The sequence below is a fragment of the Chiloscyllium punctatum genome, chromosome 26 (assembly GCF_047496795.1).
Source record: "Chiloscyllium punctatum isolate Juve2018m chromosome 26, sChiPun1.3, whole genome shotgun sequence".
In the NCBI taxonomy this organism is placed as follows: Eukaryota; Metazoa; Chordata; class Chondrichthyes; order Orectolobiformes; family Hemiscylliidae; genus Chiloscyllium; species Chiloscyllium punctatum.
Window position 1 is genome coordinate 74,885,110 of NC_092764.1, and position 26,946 is coordinate 74,912,055.

General features: G+C 53.2%; 1 protein-coding gene across 1 annotated transcript in view; it reads left to right on the forward strand.

Moving 5' to 3' along the window:
- The first annotated feature begins 2,612 nt into the window (after positions 1-2,612).
- elmo3 (engulfment and cell motility 3) overlaps positions 2,613-26,946 on the forward strand; it is a 157,799-nt gene continuing 133,465 nt past the window's right edge. Inside the window, exon 1 of the mRNA XM_072547656.1 lies at positions 2,613-2,818. The gene's annotated coding sequence lies outside the window, so the exon portion shown is untranslated. The remainder of the gene's footprint in view (positions 2,819-26,946) is intronic.

The window sequence follows — 26,946 nt, forward strand, 5'->3', positions numbered from 1 at the left end:
GTGACAGTGTCTATACATTGCCTGTGTGACCGTCTGCCTGTGTATGTACATTGCCTGTGTGACAGTGTGCCTGTCTCTGTACATTGCCAGTGTGACAGTGTTTGTACATTGCTTGTGTGCCTGTGTGACAGTGTCTGTACATTGCCTGTGTAACAGTGTCTGTACATTGCCTGTGTGACAGTGTGACAATGTCTGTACATTGCCTGTGTGACAGTGTGCCTGTGTCTGTACATTGCCTGTGTGCCTGTGTGACAGTGTAGGTACATTGTCTGTGTGCCTGTGTACCAGTATGACAGTACCTGTACATTGCCTGTGTGACAGTGTGCCTGTGTCTATACATTTCCTGTGTGCCTGTGTGACAGTGTCTGTGCATTGCCTGTGTGCCAGTGTGCCTGTGTCTGTACATTGCCTGTGTATCGGTGTGCCTGTGTCTGTACATTGCCAGTGTTACAGTGTCTGTACATTACCTGTGAGACAGTGTGACAATATCTATCCATTGCCTGTGTGAGTGTCGGCACATTTCCTGTGTGCCATTGTCTGTACGTTTTCTGTGTGACGGAGCCTGTACATTGCCTGTGTGACCGTGTGCCTTTGTGTGTGCATTGCCTGTGTGACTGTGTCTGTACATTGCCTGTGTGACAGTGTGACAGTGTGGGTACATTGTCTGTGTGCCTGTGTGGGTACATTGTCTGTGTGCCTGTGTACCAGTGTGACAGTATCTGTACATTGCCTGTTTGACAGTGTGCCTGTGTCTATACATTTCCTGTGTGCCTGTGTGACAGTGTCTGTGCATTGCCTGTGTGCCAGTGTGCCTGTGTCTGTACATTTCCTGTGTGACAGTGTGCCTATGGCTGTACATTTCCTGTGTAACGGTGTGCCTGTGTCTGTACATTGCCAGTGTGCCTGTGTCTGTACATTGCCTGTGTGACAGTGTGTCTGTGTCTGTACATTGCCAGTGTAACAGTGTGCCTGTGTCTGTACATTGCCAGTGTGCCTGTGTCTGTACATTGCCAGTGTGACAGTATTACAGTGTCTGTACATTGCCAGTGTGACAGTTTGCCTGTGTCTGTACATTGCCAGTGTGCTTGTGTGACCGTGTCTGTGCATTGCCTGTGTGACATTGTGCCTGTGTCTGTGCATTGCCTGTGTGACAGTGTGCCTGTGTCTGTACATTGCCTGTGTGACAGTGTGCCTGTGTCTGTACATTGCCTGTGTGCCTGTGTGACCATGTCTGTACATTGCCTGTGTGACAGTGTGTCTGTACATTGCCTGTGTGCCTGTGTGATTTTGTCTGTACATTGCCAGTGTGCCTGTGTCTGTACATTGTCTGTGTGCCTGTGTGAGTGTCTGCACATTTCCTGTGTGACCATGTCTGTATATTGCCTGTGTGACAGTGTACCTGTGTCTGTACATTGTCAATGTGCCTGTGTGACCGTGTCTGTGCATTGCCTGTGTGACAGTGTGCCTGTGTCTGTGCATTGCCTGTGTGACAGTGTGCCTGTGTCTGTATATTGTCTGTGTGCCTGTGTGAGTGTCTGCACATTTCCTGTGTGATGGTGTCTGTACATTGCCTGTGTGCCTGTGAGGGGGGTGACTGTGTCTGTACATTGTGTGCCTGTATGACCGTGTGACAGTGTCCTGCATTACCTGTGTGACAGTGTGTGTACATTGCCTGTGTGTCTGTGTACCAGTGTGACAGTGTCTGTACATTGCCTGTGTGACAGCGTGACTGTGTGTACATTTCCTGTGTGACAGTGTCTGTACATTGCCTGTGTGCCTGTGTTACAGTGTCTGTACATTTCCTGTGTGACAGTGCAACAGTGTCTGTACATTGCCTGTGTGCCAGTGTCTGTACATTGCCTGTGTGAGTGTGACAGTTTCTGTACATTGCCTGTGTGACAGTGTCTATACATTGTGTGACTGTGTGACAGTGTGACAGTGTCTGTACATTGCCTGTGTGACAGCGTCTGTACATTGCCTGTGTGACTGTGTGAAAGTGTGGGTACATTGTGTGCCTGTGTACCAGTATGACAGTGTCTGTACATTGCCTGTGTGACAGTGCGACAATGTCTCTGCATTGCCTGCGTGCCAGTGTCTGTACATTTCCTGTGTGAGTGTCTGTACATTGCCTGTGCCTGTGTGACTGTGACAGTGCGTACATTGCCTGTGTGACAGTGTGACAGTGTCTACATTTCCTATGTGACAGTGTGTCTGTACATTGCCTGTGTGACAGTGTGTCTGTACATTGCTAGTGTGACCGTGTCTGTACAGTGACAGTGTGCCTGTGTCTGTACATTGCCTGTGTCTGTACATTCCATGTGTGACAGTGTGCCTATGTCTGTACATTGCCTGTGTGACAGTGTTTGTACATTGCCAGTGTGCCTGTATTTGTACATTGCCTGTGTGACAGTGTCTGTACAGTGACAGTGTCTGTACAGTGACAGTGTGCCTGTGTCTGTACATTGCCTGTGTGACAGTGTCTGTACAGTGACAGTGTGCCTGTATCTCTACATTGCCAGTGTGCCTGTACATTGCCTGTGTGGTGTGGCCCAGTTGCTCCCGCAGTGAGGAGCTGACAGTGCTGTGTTTTTTGCTGTTCCCTGGGAGGATGCTCGCCTCCCCGCCAGCTCCGACACACACTCAGTGTCCTGCGGGAGGAGCTGGGCGTGTGTGTGTCAGTCTCTAACCCGGAAGCCGAGCCCCAGTCCCGGACTGGACTCGCTCCCTGCAACTTCGGGAGCGGCTGAAACTTCCCGAGAAACTTGGTGGCGCCGGTGGGGAGGGAGGAGGAGGAGGCTCGGAGCCCGGTCTGGAGAAGGTGGGTGGCGGAATCCTGAAGGGGGGGGTGTGGGTGGGTGAAGGGGACCCAGCCACGGCCTGGAAAACTGCTGGAGACGGGACAAGAGTTTGCAAAACTGCTCATTCCCCCGTTCCTTCATGTTGCCTGAATGTAACTTTGTGGATCTGAGAGGGAGGGGGGTGTCTGCATGGGGAGGGAACCAGAGAAGATTGCAAACCAGGATTAAATCAGTTTCCAGGTGGGAGGGGGAACACTGATTCAAAAATTATTGTTTTTTAAAATCATAATTTCGGGCATGTTTCTGGTGAGCTGCGTGACGTTTTTTTATTTAACACACCCAACTTTATTTTTGAAAAATGTCGTGCCTCTGGGACACTATCCTGCTGTTGGGTTTCCGCCCTGCCTGTCTCTTTTGGGGGTGTTACTGTACCTGGGATGCTTGATTCATGGGGTGAGACCTCGGGAGGAGAGTGGATCATGTTGGAAGTACTGGGGGTTTTTTTTTGTTTGCAGATGCAGTGGTTTCCTTGTACAGCCAGCTCAGCCTCGGTGTGACAGTCTTAGTCACTCGTTATTCTCCCACTCTTCTTTCTCCTTTGTCCCCAGAGTGTGCACGGTTTGGGTTCAGGGGGACCTGTCAATGCAGAAGACAGAAGCAGAAAGTGCTGGAGAAACTCAGCAGGTCTGGCAGCAGCTGTGGGGAGGGAGAAGAAACTGAGTTAGCGTCTGCAGTACTGATGGTAGCGAGGGAAAAGTATGCTGAAGTTGGGGGTGGCGGGTGGGAGTGAAGCAAGTAAGCAGTAGGGTCCCCAGAGGGAGAGGCACTCAAAGGGATGGGTAACGGTGAGCCAGAGAGGGGGGGAAATAATTGCTGGTAAACACGAACCTTAAGTGGGGTTTTGGTTGTGTTGAAAACAAGGCGATAGCGAGCACAGCAGATGCTGGAGATCAGAGTCACAAAGTGTGTGGTGCTGGAAAAACACAGCAGGTCAGGCAGCATCCGAGGGAGCGGGACAGTCAACATTTCAGGCAGGAGCCCTTCATAGGGTTGAAAATAGCCCACATCTTAACAGGGCCATAAATCAGAGATTCCCTACTGTGTGGAAACAGGCCCTTCAGCCTGACAAGTCCACACCGACCGTCCAAAGAGTAACCCACCCAAACCCATTCCCCCCCCCCCCCCACTTGACATTTACTCCTGACTAATGCACCTACACATCCCTGAAGACTATTGACAATATAGCGTGGCCAATCCCATCTAACCTGCACATCTTTGGACAGTGAGAGGAAACCGGAGCACCCGGAGGGAGCCCACACAGACACAGGGAGAACGTGCAAACTCCACACAGACAGTCGCCCGAGGCTGGAATCGAACCCGGGTCTCTGGCGCTGTGAGGCAGCAGTGCTAACCACTGAGGCACTGTGCCGGTGGGTAAAGGACAGGGAAGAAGGTGTCGAGGGCCTAAAACGATTGAACTCTGTGTTGAGTCCAGAATGATGAAGGATCCCCAAGTAGAAAATGTAGTGCTATTCTTCCAGGTTTTTTTTAAGATTAGATTAGATTACTTACAGTGTGGAAACAGGCCCTTCGGCCCAACAAGTCCACACCGCCCCGCCGAAGCGCAACCCACCCATACCCCTACATTTACCCCTTACCTAACACTAGGGACAATTAAGCACGGCCAATTCACCCTAACCTGCACATCTTTGGACTGTGGGAGGAAACCGGAGCACCCGGAGGAAACCCACGCAGACACGGGGAGAATGTACAAACTCCACACAGTTCCTGAGGCAGGAATTGAACCCGGGTCTCTGGCGCTGAGGCAGCAGTGGAGCACTGCAGCAAACCTGAGGCATAGGAGTTGGCCAGGGACCCGGTTGGTGTCATAGAGCCATAGAGATGTACAGCATGGACACAGACCCTTCGGTCCAACCCGTCCATGCCGACCAGATATCCCAACCCAATCTAGTCCCACCTGCCAGCACCCGGCCCATATCCCTCCAAACCCTTCCTATTCATATACCCACCCAAATGCCTTTTCAATGTTGTAATTGTACCAGCCTCCACCACACACGTACCACTCTCTGCGTGAAAAGGTTGCCCTGTAGGTCTCTTTTATATCTTTCCCCTCTCACCCTAAACCTATGCCCTCTAGTTCTGGACTCCCGACCCCAGGGAAAAGACCTTGTCTATTTACCCTATCCATGCCCCTCAAGATTTTGTAAACCTCTATAATGTCACCCCCCAGCCTTCAAAGCTCCAGGGAAAACAGCCCCAGCCTGTTCAGCCTCGCCCTGTAGCTCAGATATTCCAACCCTGGCAACATCCTTGTAAATCTTTTCTGAACCCTTTCACGTTTCACAACGTCTTTCCGATAGGAAGGAGACCAGAATTGCACGCAATGTTCCAACAGTGGCCTAACCAATGTCCTGTACAGCCGCAACTTGACCTCCCAACTCCTGTACTCAATACTCTGACCAATAAAGGAAAGCATACCAAACGCCTTCTTCACTATCCTATCTACCTGCGACTCCACTTTCAAGGAGCTATGAACCTGCACTCTAAGGTCTCTTTGTTCAGCAACACTCTCTAGGGCCTTACCATTAAGTGTATAAGTCCTGCTAAGATTTGCCTCACATTTATCTGAATTAAACTCCATCTGCCACTGCTCAGCCCATTGGCCCATCTGGTCCAGATCCTGTTGTAATCTGAGGTAACCCTCTTCACTGTCCACTACACCTCCAATTTTGGTGTCATCTGCAAACTTACTAACTGTACCTCTTATGCTCGCATCCAAATCATTTATGTAAATGACAAAAAGTAGAGGGCCCAGCACCGTTCCTTGTTGCACTCCACTGGTCACAGGCCACCAGTCTGAAAAACAACCCTCCACCACCACCCTCTGTCTTCTACCTTTGAGCCAGTTCTGTATCCAAATGGCTAGTTCTCCCTGTGTTCTGTGCGATCTAACCTTGCTGACCAGGTGTGTTGAAGCAACAGGAAGCTCAGGGTTATTTTTGCAGGCGTTCTGCTCAGCGATTGCCCAGTTTGCGCTTCCTGTCCCCAATGTAGAGGAGACCACATTGTGAGCAGCGAATACGGGACACTGGGTGAAGTGAGGTGCCGATAAATCGCTGCTTCACCTGGAAGTGAGGTCTGGGACCGCGGATAGTGAGGAGGGAGGCAATAAATGGGCAGCTGTTTGCACTGGGATCAACCCAAAAACCTACAGACGCTGGAGATCTGAACCAGAAATGGAAAGTGCGGGAGAAACTCAGCCGGTCTGGCAGCATCTGTGAAGAGAGCTCCACGGACCTGCTGCGTTTCTCCAGCACTTTCTGATTTTTGGGCAGGTGTTCCACCTTCTGCGGTTGCAGGGGACGGTGCTGTGATGGGGGAGAGAGGGTGGGGTGGTGGGGGATGTTGGGAGCTGCATTGAGGCTGTGGGGGTGGGCTGGTTGTTGGGAGTGGATCAAGCAGTCCCAGCGAGAATGGGTCCCTGTGGAAGGCTGACCAGGGAGGGGAATATGGGTTGGCATCTCACTGGAGGTGGCAGAGATGGAGGCTAAGGGTCCTTCAGATGCAGATGCTGGTTGGGTGGAGCCTCAGCATTCTCCTGCCACTGCCCCCCGTAGAAACCCTGCCACAACCCCCTTCCCATCAACTATCCTGCCCCTTCTACTGCCCCATCCATTTACCCCAGCCCTTCGGCCAATACCTCCTCTCTCTTTTCCATGACTTCAGCCTCCCATTTTCTCTGCCCCATCCCACTCCCTCCTCTCTGTTCCTCCCACTTCTCCTCCTGGGCTGTCCTTTCCCTTATCTGTTCCCCCCCCCCCCCCACCCTTCCTCCTCTGCTCAGTCTCAATGCTCCCAGCCATCTCTGTCTGGCCCCTCTTTGGCTCCCCCTCACTATCACAGATAAGGGTACAAACCATCAACTGTACAGTACTTACCTGGGTCCAAAGTGACAGCGTGCCTGATATCTCCCAGTGATTGTGCCATGCTATGGAATATCACTGATATGTCCCAGTATTTACCCTCTGGTGTGTAATATTGCTAATATCTCACCTTGTATTTCCTGTGATATACAATGGCATTCATAGTTCTTACTATTAACCACATTATGTATGATATCACCAATAGCTCCCGTGCTGTGGGATATCGCTGACAGCTCCCACAGTGTGGGATATCGCTGACAGCTCCCACAGTGTGGGATATCGCTGACAGCTCCCACAGTGTGGGATACCGCTGACAGCTCCCACAGTGTGGGATACCGCTGACAGCTCCCACAGTGTGGGATACCGCTGACAGCTCCCACAGTGTGGGATATCGCTGACAGCTCCCACAGTGTGGGATATGGCTCACAGCTCCCACAGTGTAGGATATCGCTGACTGCTCCCACAGTGTGGGATATCGCTGATATCTCCTGCGGTGTGGGATATCGCTGATATCTCCTGCAGTGTGGGATATCGCTGACAGCTCCCACAGTGTGGGATATCGCTGATATCTCCTGCGGTGTGGGATATCGCTGACAGCTCCCACAGTGTGGGATATCGCTGACAGCTCCCGCGGTGTGGGATATCACTGACAGCTCCCACAGTGTGGGATATCGCTGATATCTCCTGCGGTGTGGTATATCGCTGACAGCTCCCGCAGTGTGGGATATCGCTGACAGCTCCCGCAGTGTGGGATATCGCTGACAGCTCCCGCAGTGTGGGATATCGCTGACAGCTCCCGCGGTGTGGGATATCGCTGACAGCTCCCACGGTGTGGGGTATCGCTGACAGCTCCCGCGGTGTGGGATATCGCTGATATCTCCCGCAGTGTGGGATATCGCTGACAGCTCCCACGGTGTGGGATATCGCTGACAGCTCCCACGGTGTGGGATATCGCTGACAGCTCCTGCGGTGTGGGGTATCGCTGACAGCTCCCGCGGTGTGGGATATCGCTGATATCTCCCGCGGTGTGGGATATCGCTGATATCTCCCGCGGTGTGGGATATCGCTGATATCTCCCGCGGTGTGGGATATCGCTGATATCTCCCGCGGTGTGGGATATCGCTGACAGCTCCCACGGTGTGGGATATCGCTGATATCTCCCGCAGTGTGGGATATCGCTGACAGCTCCCGCGGTGTGGGATATCGCTGATATCTCCCGCGGTGTGAGATATCGCTGATATCTCCCGTGGAGTGGGGTATCGCTGACAGCTCCCGCGGTGTGGGGTATCGCTGACAGCTCCCACAGTGTGGGATATCGCTGACAGCTCCCGCAGTGTGGGATATCGCCGATAGCTCCCGCAGTGTGGGATATCTCCAATAGATCCCAAGGTGTGGAATATTACTGATATCTCCCAGTATTGATGCTGTGGTGTGGAATATGACAGAGATTGCCCCTTCTCTCCCCCCCATGGTGTGGGGCATTGCTGATATTGTGCTGTGTTAACCCTGTAACCCCGTTACCCCAGCCAAGTGCACCTCCCTCTCCAATCAGTTGCAGCCAACAAGCCACTTGGGTCAAAGAGAGGGCATTTTAAGGAGAGTTTGAACAGAGGTGGACTGATAGAAAGAATGAAGGGAGGAGATTTCAGAAACTGGGGATGGTCATTTGAGGAAATGTCTTAGCAATGTGGAACTGGGGAAGTGCACCGTTCCAAGATGGCTTCCAGGTGGTAGCTAGTTCTTCACAGGCCAGGACTCGTAACTGTCTTTGTCTGATTGTTTCATGACTAAATCAGACAAGATTCTTCCTTTTTTTTTAGAAACCGTATATCATATTCAGAAGAAAGATAGCTCAGATCTGAGACAGTGATGTCCCCACATACCCAACAACTCTTGAGCTTTTGTGAACATCCCCGTGAATGATTCATTGTTGGGCCTGGAGAGACAGGCCGGGTTTTCTGGTCAGTGACAGCCACCTCACCCCCTTTGAAAGCAGCTTTCCAAATGGCTCCTGGTGTTTCACTCTGTGATATTTGCACGGCTGCAATTCCCCAGCCCCGCTACTGCAAGTGGAAGTAAAGCAGGCCATGATCTTACTGAAGGCCCGAGAGGCCTAACTCTACTCCTATTCAAGTCCACTGCAAAACCGTCGGCGCCTGACCTAAAGCTGAAGGAAGTGCCACACTGTCAGAGGCGCAGAGTATGGCTGTCCAGGCCCTGTGTGTTTTCTGAGGTGGGTTCAGAAGATCTCAAGCAGCTGTTTTGAGCTATGCTCACTGGCCGTAACAGTGTGGTAAGGTCTCAAAAGGTGCTTGTTCTGATTAGCGAGTGACTCCCAGAGGGCGAGAAGTGGAGGTCAAGGAGGTTGAGGCAGTTCCCAGATGTTGCCCTGAAGCCAAGAATCTTTCTCATGTTCTGGATGGTGTGAGCTCAAACACACTCAAAATCTTCAAAGCAGAGTCAGGAATTTGAGCCAACTCATTATGGTTATGGCTGGCTCCAATTGTAGGTGTCTGAATGATGGATGGGCAATAGCTTCAGTTGAAGCTACAGGGAATACACACCGAGCATGGCAAGGCAATTATTTATATCTGAGGTCTCCAGCATCACTGATGCCAGTCTCTAAACCATTCAGTCACTATTAATGCCCTGACAGCATTCCAGCAATAGTACTATAGGCTTGTGCTCCAGAACTTGCCGTATCCCTAACCAAGCTGTTCCAGTACAGTTATGACACTGGCATCTACCCGACAATGTGGGAAGTTGCTCAGGTATGTCCTGTACACAATAAGCTGGACAAATCCAACCCAGCCAATTACCACCTACTCTCGATGATCAGTAAAGTGATGGAAGGGGTCACCAACAGGGCTATCAAGCAGCACCCGCTCAGCATTAACCTGCTCAGTGACACCCAGTTTGGGTTCCCCCAGGACCACACAGCTCCTGACCTCATTACAGCTTAGGGTTCAAATATGGACAGAAGAGCTGAATCCCAGAGGGGAGGGGAGAGGGACACCAAGGCTGCATTCGACCGAGTGTGGCATCAAGGAGCCCTGGCAAAACTGGAATCAGTGGGTATCGGGGGGGGGGGGGGGGGGGGGGGCAAACTCTCCACTGGTTGGAATCACATCTGACACACAGGAAGATGGTCGTGGTTGTTGGATGTCAGTCACCTCCGCTCCAGGAGATCTTTGCGGAAGTTCCTCAGGATAGTGTCCTCGGCCCAACCATCTTCAGCTGCACCATCAACGACCTTCCCTCCATCACAAGGTCAGAAGTGGGAATGTTCACGGATGATTGCACAATGTTCAGCAGCATTCCCAGTTCCTCAGATAGTGAAGCACCTCATGTTCAAATGTAGCCAAACCTGGACAATATCCAGCCTTGGGCTGACAAGTGGCAATGCCACACAAATGCCAGGCAGTGACCGTCCCCAAAAAAAGAGAGGATCTCTTGACAGTGGTATGACCATCACTGAATCCCCCCACTATCTGAAATCCTGGGGATTGCCATTGATCAGAAACTGAACTGGGACTCACCATATTATTACAAGAGCAGGTCAGAAGCTAGGAACCTGCAGTGAGTGACTCACCCCCTGACTCCCCAACCTCTCCACTGTCCAGTTCCAAACGTCACCACCATACGTCAATCTCAGAGGTCTGCAAGGCCAAGAAAATAATTGGAGGGAATGCTGGTCAGGAGGGTGATGGAATACTCCCGTCTTGCCCAGATGGGGGCAGCCCCAACAACACTCAGGTAGCTTGACACCATCAAGGACAAAGCAACTCAACTTGATTGGCACCACATTCACAGATATCCCCTCCCTCCACCTCAGTAACAGCAGTGTGTACCATCTACAAGAGGCCCTGCAGGAATTCACCAAAGATCCTCAGACAGCGCCTTCCAAACCCACGACTGCTTCCATCCAGAAAGACAATCAGGCAGATACATGGGAACACTACCCCCCTCCAAACCACTCACCATCCCAACTGGGAAATATATCGCTGTTCCTTCACTGTCACTGGGTCAGAATCCTGGAATTCCCTCCCTCAGGGCATTGTGGGTCAAGTGGAGGGCGAGTGAGAGTTGTGCTGGTCTCTGCCTGGAATCTTTTGAAAGTCTGTCGCTCAGCAGGGTGTATACCTCGATGTGTGACGCTCAGAGCAGGGGGAGGGGAAAGGTGAAGGGTGGGTTTGGACCAGGTGTCATCAGGTTGTCAGAATGGAGCTACCGTTTCACTGCTGTTGAAAAGGCCATTGTCAATCTCTCTAAGGAATGGCTTCCAGAATGAGGACAATAGCAGAAACCTGGCCAGGAACTTGGAAAAGGCAGCACCGCGCCAATTGTCTGTTTACGCAAACTGCCCAGCAAATTGATTAATTACTTATTAGTATATTACAGCAAATATAGCAATGATCATGACTCTATGCTATTTTACACTCTGAGTTTATGGAATGCTAATGCACTTACCAGTGGCATTGCTCATCAGAGCAAAGTCCATATGAAACCAGGCAGATGGCCAGTGAAAAGACAGGGACAGAAGGACTGGCACAATAATATTTACAACCAGCAGGATAGATTGAGAAGGCTGCAATGATTAGGAATCCACGGTTTTCCAAACAGACTCCGAGTACAACAACAAGAGAGTGATTGCGAATCTTTTATAAATCTCTAGTTCGGTTGCAGCTGGTGTATCGGGTCTGTGACTCGAAAAAGGAGCAGAGTAGATTCATGGAAAGGGTGATGACCCTTCAGTAGTCTGGACAGACTGGACACACTCGGATTCTTTCCCTTGGAGCAGATGACACGAAGGGCTGACGTGGTCGAGGTGGTCAAATATGAAATGGTTCAGATTGAGTAGGAAAGAGAAAATTGGTCCACTTACCAGAGAGTCAGGAACCAGAGGACAGCATTGAGATCATTGACCAGTAAAGCAGAGCAGTGGCAGATGGTGTTTAATTTAGATAAATGTGATGTGCTGCATTTTGGAAAGGCAAATCAGCGCAGGACTTATATGCTTAATGGTGGGATCCTGGAGAGTGTTAAACAAACATGGAGACCTTGGGGTGCAGGTTCACAGTTCCTCAAAAGTGGAGTCACAGGCAGACAGGATAGTGAAGAAGGTGTTTGGTATGCTTGCCTTTATTGATTAGTGCATTGAGAACAGGAATTGGAAGGTCATGTTGTGGCTGTACAGGAGACTTTTGGTACGCTGTGTTCATTTCTGGTCTCTGTGCTACAGGAAAGATGTTGTGAAACTCGAAAGGGATCAGAGAAGATTTACAAGGCCATTGCCAGAGTTTGAGGTACAGGGAGAGGCTGAATAGACTGGGGCGATTTTCCCGGGACGGCAGAGGCTGCGGGGTGACCTTTATAGCGGTTTATAAAATCATGAGGGGTCCAGGTAAGGTGAATAGCCAAGATCTCTTTCTCAGGGTGGGGGAGTCCAGAACTGGAGCGCATACGTTTACGATGAGAGGGGAAAGATAAAACAGAGACCTGAGGGATAACTTCCTCACATAGACGGTGCTGCATGTATGGAATGAGCTGCCAGAGGAAGTGGTGGAGGCTGGTACAATTACAACATTTAAAAGGCATCTGGATGGGTATATGAATAGGAAGGGTTTAGAGGGATATGGGCCAAATGCTGGCAAATGGGATTGATTAGGTTAGGATATCTGGTCGGCATGGACGGGTTGGACTGAAGGGTTTGTTTCTGTACTGTACATCTCTATGACTAATTGAGACAGAGTCGGTTATGATTATTCATTGATTGTGGAATCTGATTCAGTAGCATTTTTCAGAAAGGGATTGGATCTGCACTTGAAAAGCAGAAGATTTACAGGATAAAGACCAGTCGGAATTTTAATGGGGGAATGCAGGGAAAGTTGTTCCAAGAGCTAGCACAGACGCAACAATCCAAATTGGCCTCCCTGCAATTTGTGGTTTGCTTTATTAACCTCAAAAGCAGAAGTGGAATGTTGAATCTCACACTGCAGGCCTCAGCCTCCCTCTCCGTTCCAACTTGGCTGCCTTACCTTTTCAGTTTGGAGGCTATGGATTCGGGGATCCCCAGCTGTGTTCCCAGAGGTCCTGTCTCTTGCCAGAGGCACTAAACCAGTGCAGTCCATCCCACTGCTTCCAGCTGTTGTCGTAAGCTGCTGCGGCACTATAGGGGTGCGAACCCTATAACTTTCCCGCCAGCATTCCTCCCTGAACTGATGCTTCCAAAGAAATGGTCAATGGATCATCCATCCAATTTGTGGGATCTTACTCAGTTGAGGATGCATTTTACACAAAGCAGACGTCTCTGATTAACTAAATGGAGCTTCTTGTTATAAGTGTGCAAATTTTAATAGTAAATTTGATGCAAAACTGAGCACATACATTAGGAGCGGGAGTAGGCCATTTAGTCTGCTTCACCTTTCACAGCTGAGCTGTTTGCGTTTTGAATTCCTGGCACCTTAGATTCTTGTTAGGCAATCTGCTCCTGCCTTAAAATAATAGTTAAAGATTTCACCTGTACTGCTTTCTGAGGGAGAATTCTGACATCATACCACCCTCTGTGAGAAAACGATCCTTTCCCCTCTGCTGTGAAAGGGAGAGCCCTGAACCTTTAAACAGTGCTCCCTCGTTCTGGACTCACCCACAGTGCAAATGACCTTCCCGTAATCACCTTGTGAAGATTTCAGGCTCTTTTAATTTTCAATCGGGGGTACCCCACTCATTAAGGTACACGCATCTTTTTGCAAGTATAATACTGAACATAATTGGAGCGATTGTGAACTGATTTCCCCCGGTTTTCAGGCAGTTGTCGGCATTCACAGGATATGGATTACATCCTAAATCCTTCCTGTGTTGAAATGAAGAAAACTTGCTCTTTGTGCTGCCCTACCTCGTTATTTTCTCAGTGTTCTCAGCTGCAAACACACACTTTTCTTCAACGTTACTCCCTCTACGGATCTTGTCCAATCCACTGGATACTTCCTCATTTACCTATGGTCTTTGCTTGTGTTAATCTTGGCGATGCCCCGTACTATACAGGCCTTGAATTTTGATTGAGCTTTCTTCAGGGCCTTTTATAAACTTGGATCGCTGCCCCCAATCCTTTACCGTCGACACCGTAGGTTTAGAATCTTGTCATGTAGGAAACACACCTACATGACAAGATTCCCGCAGACGGGACAGGACAGCAGACCCACGCCAGAGTTTCTGAAGCAGGCCTCTGCCTTTCAGACTCAGGGACAAGAGTGTTCCACACTGAGCCATGACCTGACATGACTTATGTCCTGCTCCCAATTCAATTTTTGCTTTCAACACTTTCTGTCATAGAGATGTACAACACGGAAACAGACCCCCCTCAGTTGAAAATATCCAGACTGATCAGATATCCTAACTTAATCTAGTCCCATTTGACAGCACCCGGTCCATATCCCTCCAAACCCTTCCTATTCATATTCCCATCCAAATGCCTCTTAAATGTTGCACTTGTACCAGCCTCCACCACATCCTCTGGCAGCTCATTCCATACACGTACCACCCTCTGCATGAAAACATTGCCCCTTAGGTCTCTTTTATATCTTTCCCCTCTCACCCTAAACCTATGCCCACTAATTCTGGACTCCCCCACTCCAGGGACAAGACTTTGCCTATTTACCCTATCCATGCCCCTCATGATTTTATAAATCTCTATAAGGTCACCCCTCAGCCTCCAATGCTCCAGGGAAAACAGCCCCAGCCTGTTCAGCCTCTCCCTGGAGCTCATATCCTCCAACCCTGGCAACATCCTTGTAAATATATGGCAAGCAGTGTTGGAATATGGCCTGCACTCTGCAGCCTCACAGACATAACACAGGTTTGGAATGAATTTTAAGATTAAAGCTGGGACTGAGGTCGAAACTTTCCTCATTTTGTGAATGAGCCCTGGCTTCGATAGGAACCCGTTCGGTGAACTGTCAGCTCCTTTCAGTAGGGAGTCCCGTTAAAGTGGGCCTGCATTTAACATTGAAGCCAAAGTCTGAAAGAACTGCGGGTGCTGTAAATCAGAAATTGGTGGGAAAGCTCAGCAGGCCCGGCAGCACCTGTGGAGAGAGATCAGAGATAACGTTTTGGGTGGAGTGACCCTTCCTCAGAATGGTGGATTTTAAAAATGTTGGACTGTCCATCTCCAGGGGAGTCTATTCCCTTTAACACACTCTCATAGAGGCTAATGGGGGGCTGTGGACTTGAGGCCATCATTAGAACAGCCATTGAATGGCCAAGCAGGCTTGAGGGGGCCGAATGGCCTAGTCCTGTGAGGTGGTATTTCATATGTTCACCTTCCACCTCAAATCACTCACAGCCACAACCGACGGTAATATTTCCTATGATTATAGTCCATCTCCTGGGCAACTCCATGTCCCTCACCTTCCAGCCCAGCCCAGTGCTGTCTGGGCGTTGCTTTCTACAACAGGTAAACCTACCGTTACCTCATCTCCATCGCTACCTTTCTATACCCTTCCCTTTTTAATGTTGGCTCTCCCCCCATCACTTGCCTCCCCTTTTCGGCTGTCGTTATCGCGGCACCATCAGCTGCTCTTTCCCCGGGCCCCCTCTCCTCACTTCCCTCTGAAGCCACACGCCTCACGATTTACATTCGCCCAATCTACGTTCGGCCTCATCCAAATACTTCCTGTTTCATGTCAACTCCCGCCCTGAGCTTGTTTGGCCTTGGTTGTGGCCTGCTCCCTGGCCTTGGCCCTTCACCTAGATTTTCTTAATGAGAACTGGAGGGAGGGGTGGGGGAAAAGGGAAAAACACAATTGCTTTCTTCCATCCACTCAAATGAATCTCATTTAAATTCTGGCCTAGTGCTAGAGGTTTAAATTTGCCGTGGTACAAATTGGAAGTTTTGTCTGTGTAGAAGCAGAAACCTGTTTTGATGACTTGATTACTTGAATCGAAGTTAAATAGAAGTCACTGCCTGTACCTGGTGCCTCCTGGGACCAGCATCCTTCAGTTCAGAGACAAAGACGCATGGCTCTTGTGTCCCTGGGGTATCAAAATGGCCGAACCGCAGTGTCGGCTGGGGAGCGGTCGCCGAGGCGATTGTTGCAACGGCAGCTTGTAATTTACACCCTTTAACGTCGTAAACCATCCCCAGGGCACCTCGCAGGTAAGGTAAAACTTGTCACTGAGCCACTTACGCTGATATGAAGCCAAACCCCTTGTGCAAAAAGCAATATTTTTTAATTGGGTGTCTTTAAGGAAGGGAGAGAGCTTTGGGGAAGGTAGTCCACAGCTGAGGGCCTAGATACCTGAAGGCACAGCCAACAACAGTGGCGTGATGAAAATAAAGAAGGCTCAAGGAGGGTAGGGGGGGGAGCGGAGTTAAGAATATGCCAGTGTTTTCATGGTATGTGTGTGTGCGCGTGCGTCTGAGAATGTGGTTAGCACTGCTGCCTCACAATCCGAGGGACACTGGTTCGATTCCAGCCTCTGGTGACTGTCGATGTGGAGTTTGCACATTCTCCCCATGTCTGCAGAGATGCGTAGATTAGGTGCATTGGTCAGGGGTGAATATAGGTTAGGGGAATGGGTCTGGGTGGGATACTGTTCAGAGGTTTGGTGTGGACATTTGGGCCAAAGGGCCTGTTTCCACACTGTAGGGAATCTACGATGAGATCGAGGCAAGATTCTGAAACACAGAATTCCTGCAATGCCACACCGGTCAGTACAGGTACCCCCTGACCCAGTACCACATCGGTCAGTACAGGTACCCCCTGACCCAGTACCACATTGGTCAGTACAGGTACCCACTGACCCAGTACCACACCGGTCAGTACAGGTACCCCCTGACCCAGTACCACACCGGTCAGTACAGGTACCCCCTGACCCAGTACCGGTCAGTACAGGTACCCCCTGACCCAGTACCACACCGGTCAGTACCGGTAGCACCTGACCCAGTACCACACCGGTCAGTACAGGTACCCCCTGACCCAGTACCACACCGGTCAGTACAGGTACCCCCTGACCCAGTACCGGTCAGTACGGGTACCCCCTGACCCAGTGCCACACCGGTCAGTACGGGTACCCCCTGACCCAGTACCGGTCAGTACGGGTACCCCCTGACCCAGTGCCACACAGGTCAGTACAGGTATCCCCTGACCCAGTACCACACCGGTCAGTACAGGTATCCCCTGACCCAGTACCACACCGGTCAGTACAGGTACCCCCTGACCCAGTACCACACCAGTCAGTACAGGTATCCCCTGACCCAGTACCACACCGGTCAGTACAGATACCCGCTGACCCAGTACCACACCGGTCAGTACAGGTACCCGCTGACCCAGTACCACACCGGTCAGTACAGGTACCCCCTGACCCAGTATCACATCGGTCAGTACAGGTACCCCCCGACCCAGTACCACACCGGTCAGTACAGGTACCCCCTGACCCAGTACCGGTCAGTACAGGTACCCCCTGACCCAGTACCACACCGGTCAGTACAGGTATCCCCTGACCCAGTACCACACCGGTCAGTACAGGTACCCCCTGACCCAGTACCACACCGGTCAGTACAGGTATCCCCTGACCCAGTACCACACCGGTCAGTACAGGTACCCCCTGACCCAGTATCACATCGGTCAGTACGGGTACCCCCTGACCCAGTACCACACCGGTCAGTACAGGTACCCCCCGACCCAGTACCACACCGGTCAGTACGGGTACCCCCTGACCCAGTACCACACCGGTCAGTACAGGTACCCCCTGACCCAGTATCACATCGGTCAGTACGGGTACCCCCTGACCCAGTACCACACCGGTCAGTACAGGTACCCCCCGACCCAGTACCACACCGGTCAGTACAGGTACCCCCTGACCCAGTACCACACCGGTCAGTACAGGTACCCCCCCCGGTCAGTACAGGTACCCCCTGACCCAGTACCACACCGGTCAGTACAGGTACCCCCTGACCCAGTACCACACCGGTCAGTACAGGTACCCCCTGACCCAGTACCACACCGGTCAGTACAGGTACCCCCTGACCCAGTACCACACCGGTCAGTACAGGTATCCCCTGACCCAGTACCACACCGGTCAGTACAGGTACCCGCTGACCCAGTACCACACCGGTCAGTACAGGTACCCCCCTGACCCAGTCCCACACCGGTCAGTACAGGTACCCCCTGACCCAGTCCCACACCGGTCAGTACAGGTACCCCCCTGACCCAGTACCACATCGGTCAGTACAGGTACCCCCTGACCCAGTCCCACACCGGTCAGTACAGGTATCCCCTGACCCAGTATCACATCGGTCAGTACAGGTACCCCCTGACCCAGTCCCACACCGGTCAGTACAGGTATCCCCTGACCCAGTCCCACACCGGTCAGTACAGGTACCCCCTGGCCCAGTACCACACCGGTCAGTACAGGTACCCCCTGACCCAGTACCACACCGGTCAGTACAGGTACCCCCTGGCCCAGTACCACACCGGTCAGTACAGGTACCCCCTGGCCCAGTACCACACCGATCAGTACAGGTACCCCCTGACCCAGTACCACACCGGTCAGTACAGGTACCCCCTGACCCAGTACCACACCGGTCAGTACAGGTACCCCCTGACCCAGTACCACACCGGTCAGTACAGGTACCCCCTGACCCAGTACCACACCGGTCAGTACAGGTACCCCCTGACCCAGTACCACACCGGTCAGTACAGGTACCCCCTGACCCAGTACCACACCGGTCAGTACAGGTACCCCCTGACCCAGTACCACACCGGTCAGTACAGGTACCCCCTGACCCAGTACCACACCGGTCAGTACAGGTACCCCCTGACCCAGTACCACATCGGTCAGTACAGGTACCCCCTGACCCAGTACCGGTCAGTACAGGTACCCCCCGACCCAGTACCACACCGGTCAGTACAGGTACCCCCTGACCCAGTACCGGTCAGTACAGGTACCCCCTGACCCAGTACCACACCGGTCAGTACAGGTACCCCCTGACCCAGTACCACACCGGTCAGTACAGGTAGCCCCTGACCCAGTACCACATCGGTCAGTACAGGTACCCCCTGACCCAGTACCGGTCAGTACGGGTACCCCCTGACCCAGTACCACACCGGTCAGTACAGGTATCCCCTGACCCAGTACCACACCGGTCAGTACAGGTATCCCCTGACCCAGTACCACACCGGTCAGTACAGGTACCCCCTGACCCAGTACCACACCGGTCAGTACAGGTACCCCCTGACCCAGTACCACACCGGTCAGTACAGGTACCCGCTGACCCAGTACCACACCGGTCAGTACAGGTACCCCCTGACCCAGTACCACACCGGTCAGTACAGGTACCCCCTGACCCAGTACCACACCGGTCAGTACAGGTACCCCCCGACCCAGTATCACACCGGTCAGTACAGGTACCCCCCGACCCAGTACCACATCGGTCAGTACAGGTATCCCCTGACCCAGTACCACACCGGTCAGTACAGGTATCCCCTGACCCAGTACCACACCGGTCAGTACAGGTACCCCCTGACCCAGTACCACACCGGTCAGTACAGGTACCCCCTGACCCAGTATCACATCGGTCAGTACGGGTACCCCCTGACCCAGTACCACACCGGTCAGTACGGGTACCCCCCGACCCAGTACCACACCGGTCAGTACGGGTACCCCCTGACCCAGTACCACACCGGTCAGTACAGGTACCCCCTGACCCAGTACCGGTCAGTACAGGTACCCCCTGACCCAGTACCACACCGGTCAGTACAGGTACCCCCTGACCCAGTACCACACCGGTCAGTACAGGTACCCCCTGACCCACTACCACACCGGTCAGTACAGGTACCCCCCGACCCACTACCACACCGGTCAGTACAGGTACCCCCCGACCCAGTACCACACCGGTCAGTACAGGTACCCCCTGACCCACTACCACACCGGTCAGTACAGGTACCCCCTGACCCACTACCACACCGGTCAGTACAGGTACCCCCCGACCCAGTACCACACCGGTCAGTACAGGTACCCCCTGACCCACTACCACACCGGTCAGTACAGGTACCGCCCAACCCAGTACCACACCGGTCAGTACAGGTACCCCCCGACCCAGTACCACATCAGTCAGTACAGGTAGCCCCTGAGCCTCTGTTGTAGTTGACCTTCTCGATGTAATTTGGGAATTTTTCTCCCTTTACCTTCCAAACCACATGCTTCGTATCCCCTGACCCAGTATCACACCGGTCAGTACAGGTACTCCCCGACCCAGTACCACACCGGTCAGTACAGGTACCCCCTGACCCAGTACCACATCGGTCAGTACAGGTACACCCTGACCCAGTACCGGTCAGTACAGGTACCCCCTGACCCAGTACCACACCGGTCAGTACAGGTACCCCCTGACCCAGTACCACACCGGTCAGTACAGGTACCCCCTGACCCAGTACCACACCGGTCAGTACAGGTAGCCCCTGACCCAGTACCACACCAGTCAGTACAGGTATCCCCTGACCCAGTACCACACCGGTCAGTACAGGTATCCCCTGACCCAGTATCACATCGGTCAGTACAGGTACCCCCTGACCCAGTACCACAACAGTCAGTACAGGTACCCCCTGACCCAGTACCGGTCAGTACAGGTACCCCCTGACCCAGTACCACACCGGTCAGTACAGGTATCCCCTGACCCAATACCACACCGGTCAGTCCAGGTACCCCCTGACCCAGTACCACACCGGTCAGTACAGGTATCCCCTGACCCAGTACCACACCGGTCAGTACAGGTACCCCCTGACCCAGTATCACACCGGTCAGTACAGGTACCTCCCGACCCAGTACCACACCGGTCAGTACAGGTACCCCCCGACCCAGTACCACATCGGTCAGTACAGGTACCCCCTGACCCAGTACCGGTCAGTACAGGTACCCCCCTGACCCAGTACCACACCGGTCAGTACAGGTATCCCCTGACCCAGTACCACACCGGTCAGTACAGGTACCCCCTGACCCAGTACCACACCGGTCAGTACAGGTACCCCCCCGACCCAGTACCACATCGGTCAGTACAGGTACCCCCGACCCAGTACCACACCGGTCAGTACAGGTATCCCCTGACCCAGTACCACACCGGTCAGTACAGGTACCCGCTGACCCAGTACCACACCGGTCAGTACAGGTACCCCCTGACCCAGTACCACACCGGTCAGTACGGGTACCCCCTGACCCAGTACCACACCGGTCAGTACGGGTACCCGCTGACCCAGTACCACACCGATCAGTACAGGTACCCCCTGACCCAGTACCACACCGGTCAGTACAGGTATCCCCTGACCCAGTACCACATCGGTCAGTACAGGTACACCCTGACCCAGTACCGGTCAGTACAGGTACCCCCTGACCCAGTACCACACCGGTCAGTACAGGTACCCCCTGACCCAGTACCACACCGGTCAGTACAGGTAGCCCCTGACCCAGTACCGGTCAGTACAGGTACCCCCTGACCCAGTACCACACCGGTCAGTACAGGTATCCCCTGACCCAGTATCACATCGGTCAGTACAGGTACCCCCTGACCCAGTCCCACACCGGTCAGTACAGGTACCCCCTGACCCAGTACCGGTCAGTACAGGTACCCCCTGACCCAGTACCACACCGGTCAGTACAGGTATCCCCTGACCCAGTACCACACCGGTCAGTCCAGGTACCCCCTGACCCAGTACCACACCGGTCAGTACAGGTATCCCCTGACCCAGTACCACACCGGTCAGTACAGGTACCCCCCTGACCCAGTATCACACCGGTCAGTACAGGTACCTCCCGACCCAGTACCACACCGGTCAGTACAGGTACCCCCCAACCCAGTACCACATCGGTCAGTACAGGTACCCCCTGACCCAGTACCGGTCAGTACAGGTACCCCCTGACCCAGTACCACACCGGTCAGTACAGGTATCCCCTGACCCAGTACCACACCGGTCAGTACAGGTACCCCCTGACCCAGTACCACACCGGTCAGTACAGGTACCCCCTGACCCAGTACCACACCGGTCAGTACAGGTATCCCCTGACCCAGTACCACACCGGTCAGTACAGGTACCCGCTGACCCAGTACCACACCGGTCAGTACAGGTACCCCCCTGACGCAGTACCACACCGGTCAGTACGGGTACCCCCTGACCCAGTACCACACCGGTCAGTACGGGTACCCGCTGACCCAGTACCACACCGATCAGTACAGGTACCCCCCTGACCCAGTACCACACCGGTCAGTACAGGTATCCCCTGACCCAGTATCACATCGGTCAGTACAGGTACCCCCTGACCCAGTCCCACACCGGTCAGTACAGGTACCCCCTGACCCAGTACCACATCGGTCAGTACAGGTACCCCCTGACCCAGTACCACACCGGTCAGTACAGGTATCCCCTGACCCAGTATCACATCGGTCAGTACAGGTACCCCCTGACCCAGTCCCACACCGGTCAGTACAGGTATCCCCTGACCCAGTCCCACACCGGTCAGTACAGGTACCCCCTGACCCAGTACCACACCGGTCAGTACAGGTACCCCCTGACCCAGTACCACACCGGTCAGTACAGGTACCCCCTGACCCAGTACCACACCGGTCAGTACAGGTACCCCCCGACCCAGTACCACACCGGTCAGTACAGGTACCCCCTAACCCAGTACCGGTCAGTACAGGTACCCCCTGACCCAGTACCGGTCAGTACAGGTACCCCCCGACCCAGTACCACACCGGTCAGTACAGGTACCCCCTGACCCAGTACCGGTCAGTACAGGTACCCCCCTGACCCAGTACCACACCGGTCAGTACAGGTACCCCCTGACCCAGTACCACACCGGTCAGTACAGGTACCCCCTGACCCAGTACCACACCGGTCAGTACAGGTACCCCCTGACCCACTACCACACCGGTCAGTACAGGTACCCCCCTGACCCACTACCACACCGGTCAGTACAGGTACCCCCCGACCCAGTACCACACCGGTCAGTACAGGTACCCCCTGACCCACTACCACACCGGTCAGTACAGGTACCCCCTGACCCACTACCACACCGGTCAGTACAGGTACCCCCCGACCCAGTACCACACCGGTCAGTACAGGTACCCCCCGACCCACTACCACACCGGTCAGTACAGGTACCCCCCGACCCAGTACCACACCGGTCAGTACAGGTACCCCCCGACCCAGTACCACATCAGTCAGTACAGGTAGCCCCTGAGCCTCTGTTGTAGTTGACCTTCTCCATGTAATTTGGGAATTTTTCTCCCTTTACCTTCCAAACCACATGCTTCGTGCTCGTGTGCATTGTGGGGAGATGGCGTCGACTCTTTTCTTTATTTAGTTGAGATTTGAAGCCCTTTGAAATGTCCAGTGTGGAAGATGGTGGTGACGGGAAGGGAGAGTTTTGCCTGGGGTTTAGCAGGAGGCTGATTTGAGGCCCCACACCGATTCAGTAGAAGACAGAGGGTGGTGGTGGAGGGTTGTTTTTCAGACTGGAGGCCTGTGACCAGTGGAGTGCAACAAGGATCGGTGCTGGGCCCTCTACTTTTTGTCATTTAAATAAATGATTTGGATGCGAGCATAAGAGGTACAGTTAGTAAGTTTGCAGATGACACCAAAATTGGAGATGTAGTGGACAGTGAAGAGGGTTACCTCAGATTACAACAGGATCTGGACCAGATGGGCCAATGGGCTGAGAAGTGGCAGCCTGAGTTTAATTCAGATAAATGTGAGGTGCTGCATTTTGGGAAAGCAAATCTTAGCAGGACTTCTACACTTAATGGTAAGGTCCTAGGGAGTGTTGCTGAACAAAGAGACCTGGGAGTGCAGGTTCATAGCTCCTTGAAAGTGGAGTCGCAGGTAGATAGGATAGTGAAGAAGGCGTTTGGTATGCTTTCCTTTATTGGTCAGAATATTGAGTACAGGAGTTGGGAGGTCATGTTGCGGCTGTACAGGACATTGGTTAGGCCATTGTTGGAATATTGCGTGTAATTCTGGTCTCCTTCCTATCGGAAAGATGTTGTGAAACTTGAAAGGGTTCAGAAAAGATTTGCAAGCATGTTGCCAGGATTGGAGGATTTGAGCTACAGGGAGAGGCTGAATAGGCTGGGGCTGTTTTCTCTGGTGTGTTGGAGGCTGAGGGGTGACCTTATAGAGGTTTACAAAATTACGAGGGGCATGGATAGAGTAAATAGGCAAAGTCTTTTCCCTGGGGTGGGAGAGTCCAGAACTAGAGGGCATCGATTTAGGGTGAGAGGGGAAAGATATAAAAGAGACCTAAGGGGCAACTTTTTCACTCAGAGGGTGGTACGTGTATGGAATGAGCTGCCAGAGGAAGTGGTGGAGGCTGGTACAATTGCAATATTTAAGAGACATTAGGATGGGTATATGAATAGGAAGGGTTTGGAGGGATATGGGCCGGGTGGGACTAGATTGGGTTGGGATATCGGGTCGGCATGGTCGGGTTGGACCGAAGGGTCTGTTTCTGTGCTGTGCATCTCTGTGACTTTATAATATGTAGCTATGCAGCATCCTTCAGAACCCTGGAACATTCTGAAGCACCTCAACAGCTAACCCTCAGAGTGTAGTCACTGGAGAATTATGGGAACCCTGACACCCAATCAGTGCACACCAGTACCCACAGCCAGCGATACCGGAACTAAGTAATGCTGTTCGGTCAGTTGAGGTTTGGTGATTGGATTGGGCATGGTGAAAGGGTTTCATTTGGAATCAGCGCCTCCTCGAGCCCTGAGTCACTGACTGAAGTGCTGCACAACCTTGCAACCATCCCCTGACAAGAGTCCACTCCTTCAGTGAATGGGAGGAAGGCTTGCATTTAAATAGCATCCTGTGTGACCATAGATCATCTCGGGTCCTTTTCCAGCGCGGGGAGTACATTTGACAGGTTGTCGCATTGTAAGGTGGGAATCCCCACAGCCAGTTTAAGGACAGCAAGCCCCCACAGAGAGGATTGAAATAAATGACCAATAACCTGCTCCAAGTCGTGTTGTATCAAGGTGTTAGGGTCAGAAAGGATAGTTGATCATAGAATCCCTTCAGTGTGGAAAGAGGCCATTCGGCCCATACCAACCCTCCAAAGAGCATCCCACCCTAACCCTGTAACCCTGTATCTCCCATGGATGACCCACCTAGTCTACACATCCCTGCACATTATGGGCAATTTAGCATGACCAATCCCACCAGACCTGCACATCTTTGGACGATGGGAGGAAACCGGAACATCCAGAGGAAACCCACGCAGACACAGGGAGAATGTGCAAACTCCACACAGAGAGTCTCCCGAGGCAGGAATCAAACCTAGGACCCTGGTGCTGTAAGGCAGCAGTGCTAACCACTGTGCCACTCGGCCGCCTCACGATAGTTGAGGAGGGCCTTAAGCTCCGCCCACTGTGATGACATCACATGGTTGTGGCTGGGGATGAAGAACTCAGGATTTCAGAGTCGCTGCACTAAGTGATCCTAAAAACAGCACTCTCCACGTTCGAGCATTCTCTCCGAACTGCTCAATCCTCCAGGAGTTTAGAATATCCGATGCCCCAGAGATCCCTCTGGTGAGGAGAACTCCCGGTCATTGGATTGGGATATTGGCTGAAATGCAGGTGTTAGGAGCCTGTGTGAGATCACTGAGGGGACAAAGGTAGCCTCCCGTCATGACACAGAGCCCCCTCGGGGGGTATGTGGGTACAGATCCCTCGGGGGGTATGTGGGTACAGATCCCTCGGGGGGTATGTGGGTACGGAGCCCCCTCGGGGGGTATGTGGGTACGGAGCCCCCTCGGGGGGTATGTGGGTACGGAGCCCCCTCGGGGGGTATGTGGGTACGAAGCCCCCTCAGGGGGGTATGTGGGTACGAATCTCCCTCAGGGGGGTATGTGGGTAGAGAGCCCCCTCAGGGGGTATGTGGGTAGAGAGCCCCCTCGGGGGGTATGTGGGTAGAGAGCCCCCTCGGGGGGTATGTGGGTAGAGAGCCCCCTCGGGGGGTATGTGGGTAGAGAGCCCCCTCGGGGGGTATGTGGGTAGAGAGCCCCCTCGGGGGGTATGTGGGTACGGATCCCCCTCAGGGGGGTATGTGGGTACGGAGGCTGACTGCTTGCTGGTTTAGGTGCTCAAATATAATGTGGAGATCCCAGGAGGAGAAGTAGCACTGCCAATGTAGGGCATCTGATCAGGCACTCTACCCAGTGTGGGCACTGGTCCCAGAGGCAGCTGAATACAGTGTGTGTCTGTGTCTGCGTGCCCACGCGGGTGTGTTTACTATTCTGTTCGCCTGGGTCAGGGGAGATTTGGGAAGAGGCACCTTATCTTTCTCGGCCGGTCAAAATGCCTCCTGTCAGCTCCCCCTTCGGAATTGCCAGGCTTCCTTTGTCGCCCACTGTATCCCCAATATTAACCCTTCAGCAAGTAATGCCAAACGTGTGTCATTCTTTGTGGAAAGAAATTTCTCCTGTTGTAATTATTCTAAGCTAAGATGCAGATCTTCAAAGTAAAACACTGGGATTATTTTTTGATGTGCTTTTGATTTGCATTTCTAACCAGTTGGAAGAACTCTCTCCCCTCACTCTCTCTAACTCCTTCTTCCCTCATTCTCTCTCTGACCCTTCCCCCACCCTGTCTCTACCCCCTCGCCCTCTCTCTGCCCCCTCCTTCGTCCCCTGTACCCCTTCCCTGCCCCCTCTTTGCTCCCTCCCTCTCTCGCCCCCTATACCCCTCCCCGCCCCCCTTTGCTCCCTCCCTCTCCCCTCTCTGCACCCTTGCTCTCGCCCCCTGTACCCCCTCCCTGCCCCCCTTTGCTCCCTCCCTCTCCCCTCTCTGCCCCCTTGCTCTCGCCCCCTGTACCCCCTCCCTGCCCCCTCTTTGCTCCCTCCCTCTCCCCTCTCTCGCCCCCTGTACACCCTCCCCGCCCCCCTTTGCTCCCTCCCTCTCCCCTCTCTGCCCCCTTGCTCTCGCCCCCTGTACCCCCTCCCTGCCCCCCTTTGCTCCCTCCCTCTCCCCTCTCTGCCCCCTTGCTCTCGCCCCCTGTACCCCCTCCCTGCCCCCTCTTTGCTCCCTCCCTCTCCCCTCTCTCGCCCCCTGTACACCCTCCCCGCCCCCCTTTGCTCCCTCCCTCTCCCCTCTCTGCCCCCTTGCTCTCGCCCCCTGTACCCCCTCCCCGCCCCCTCTTTGCTCCCTC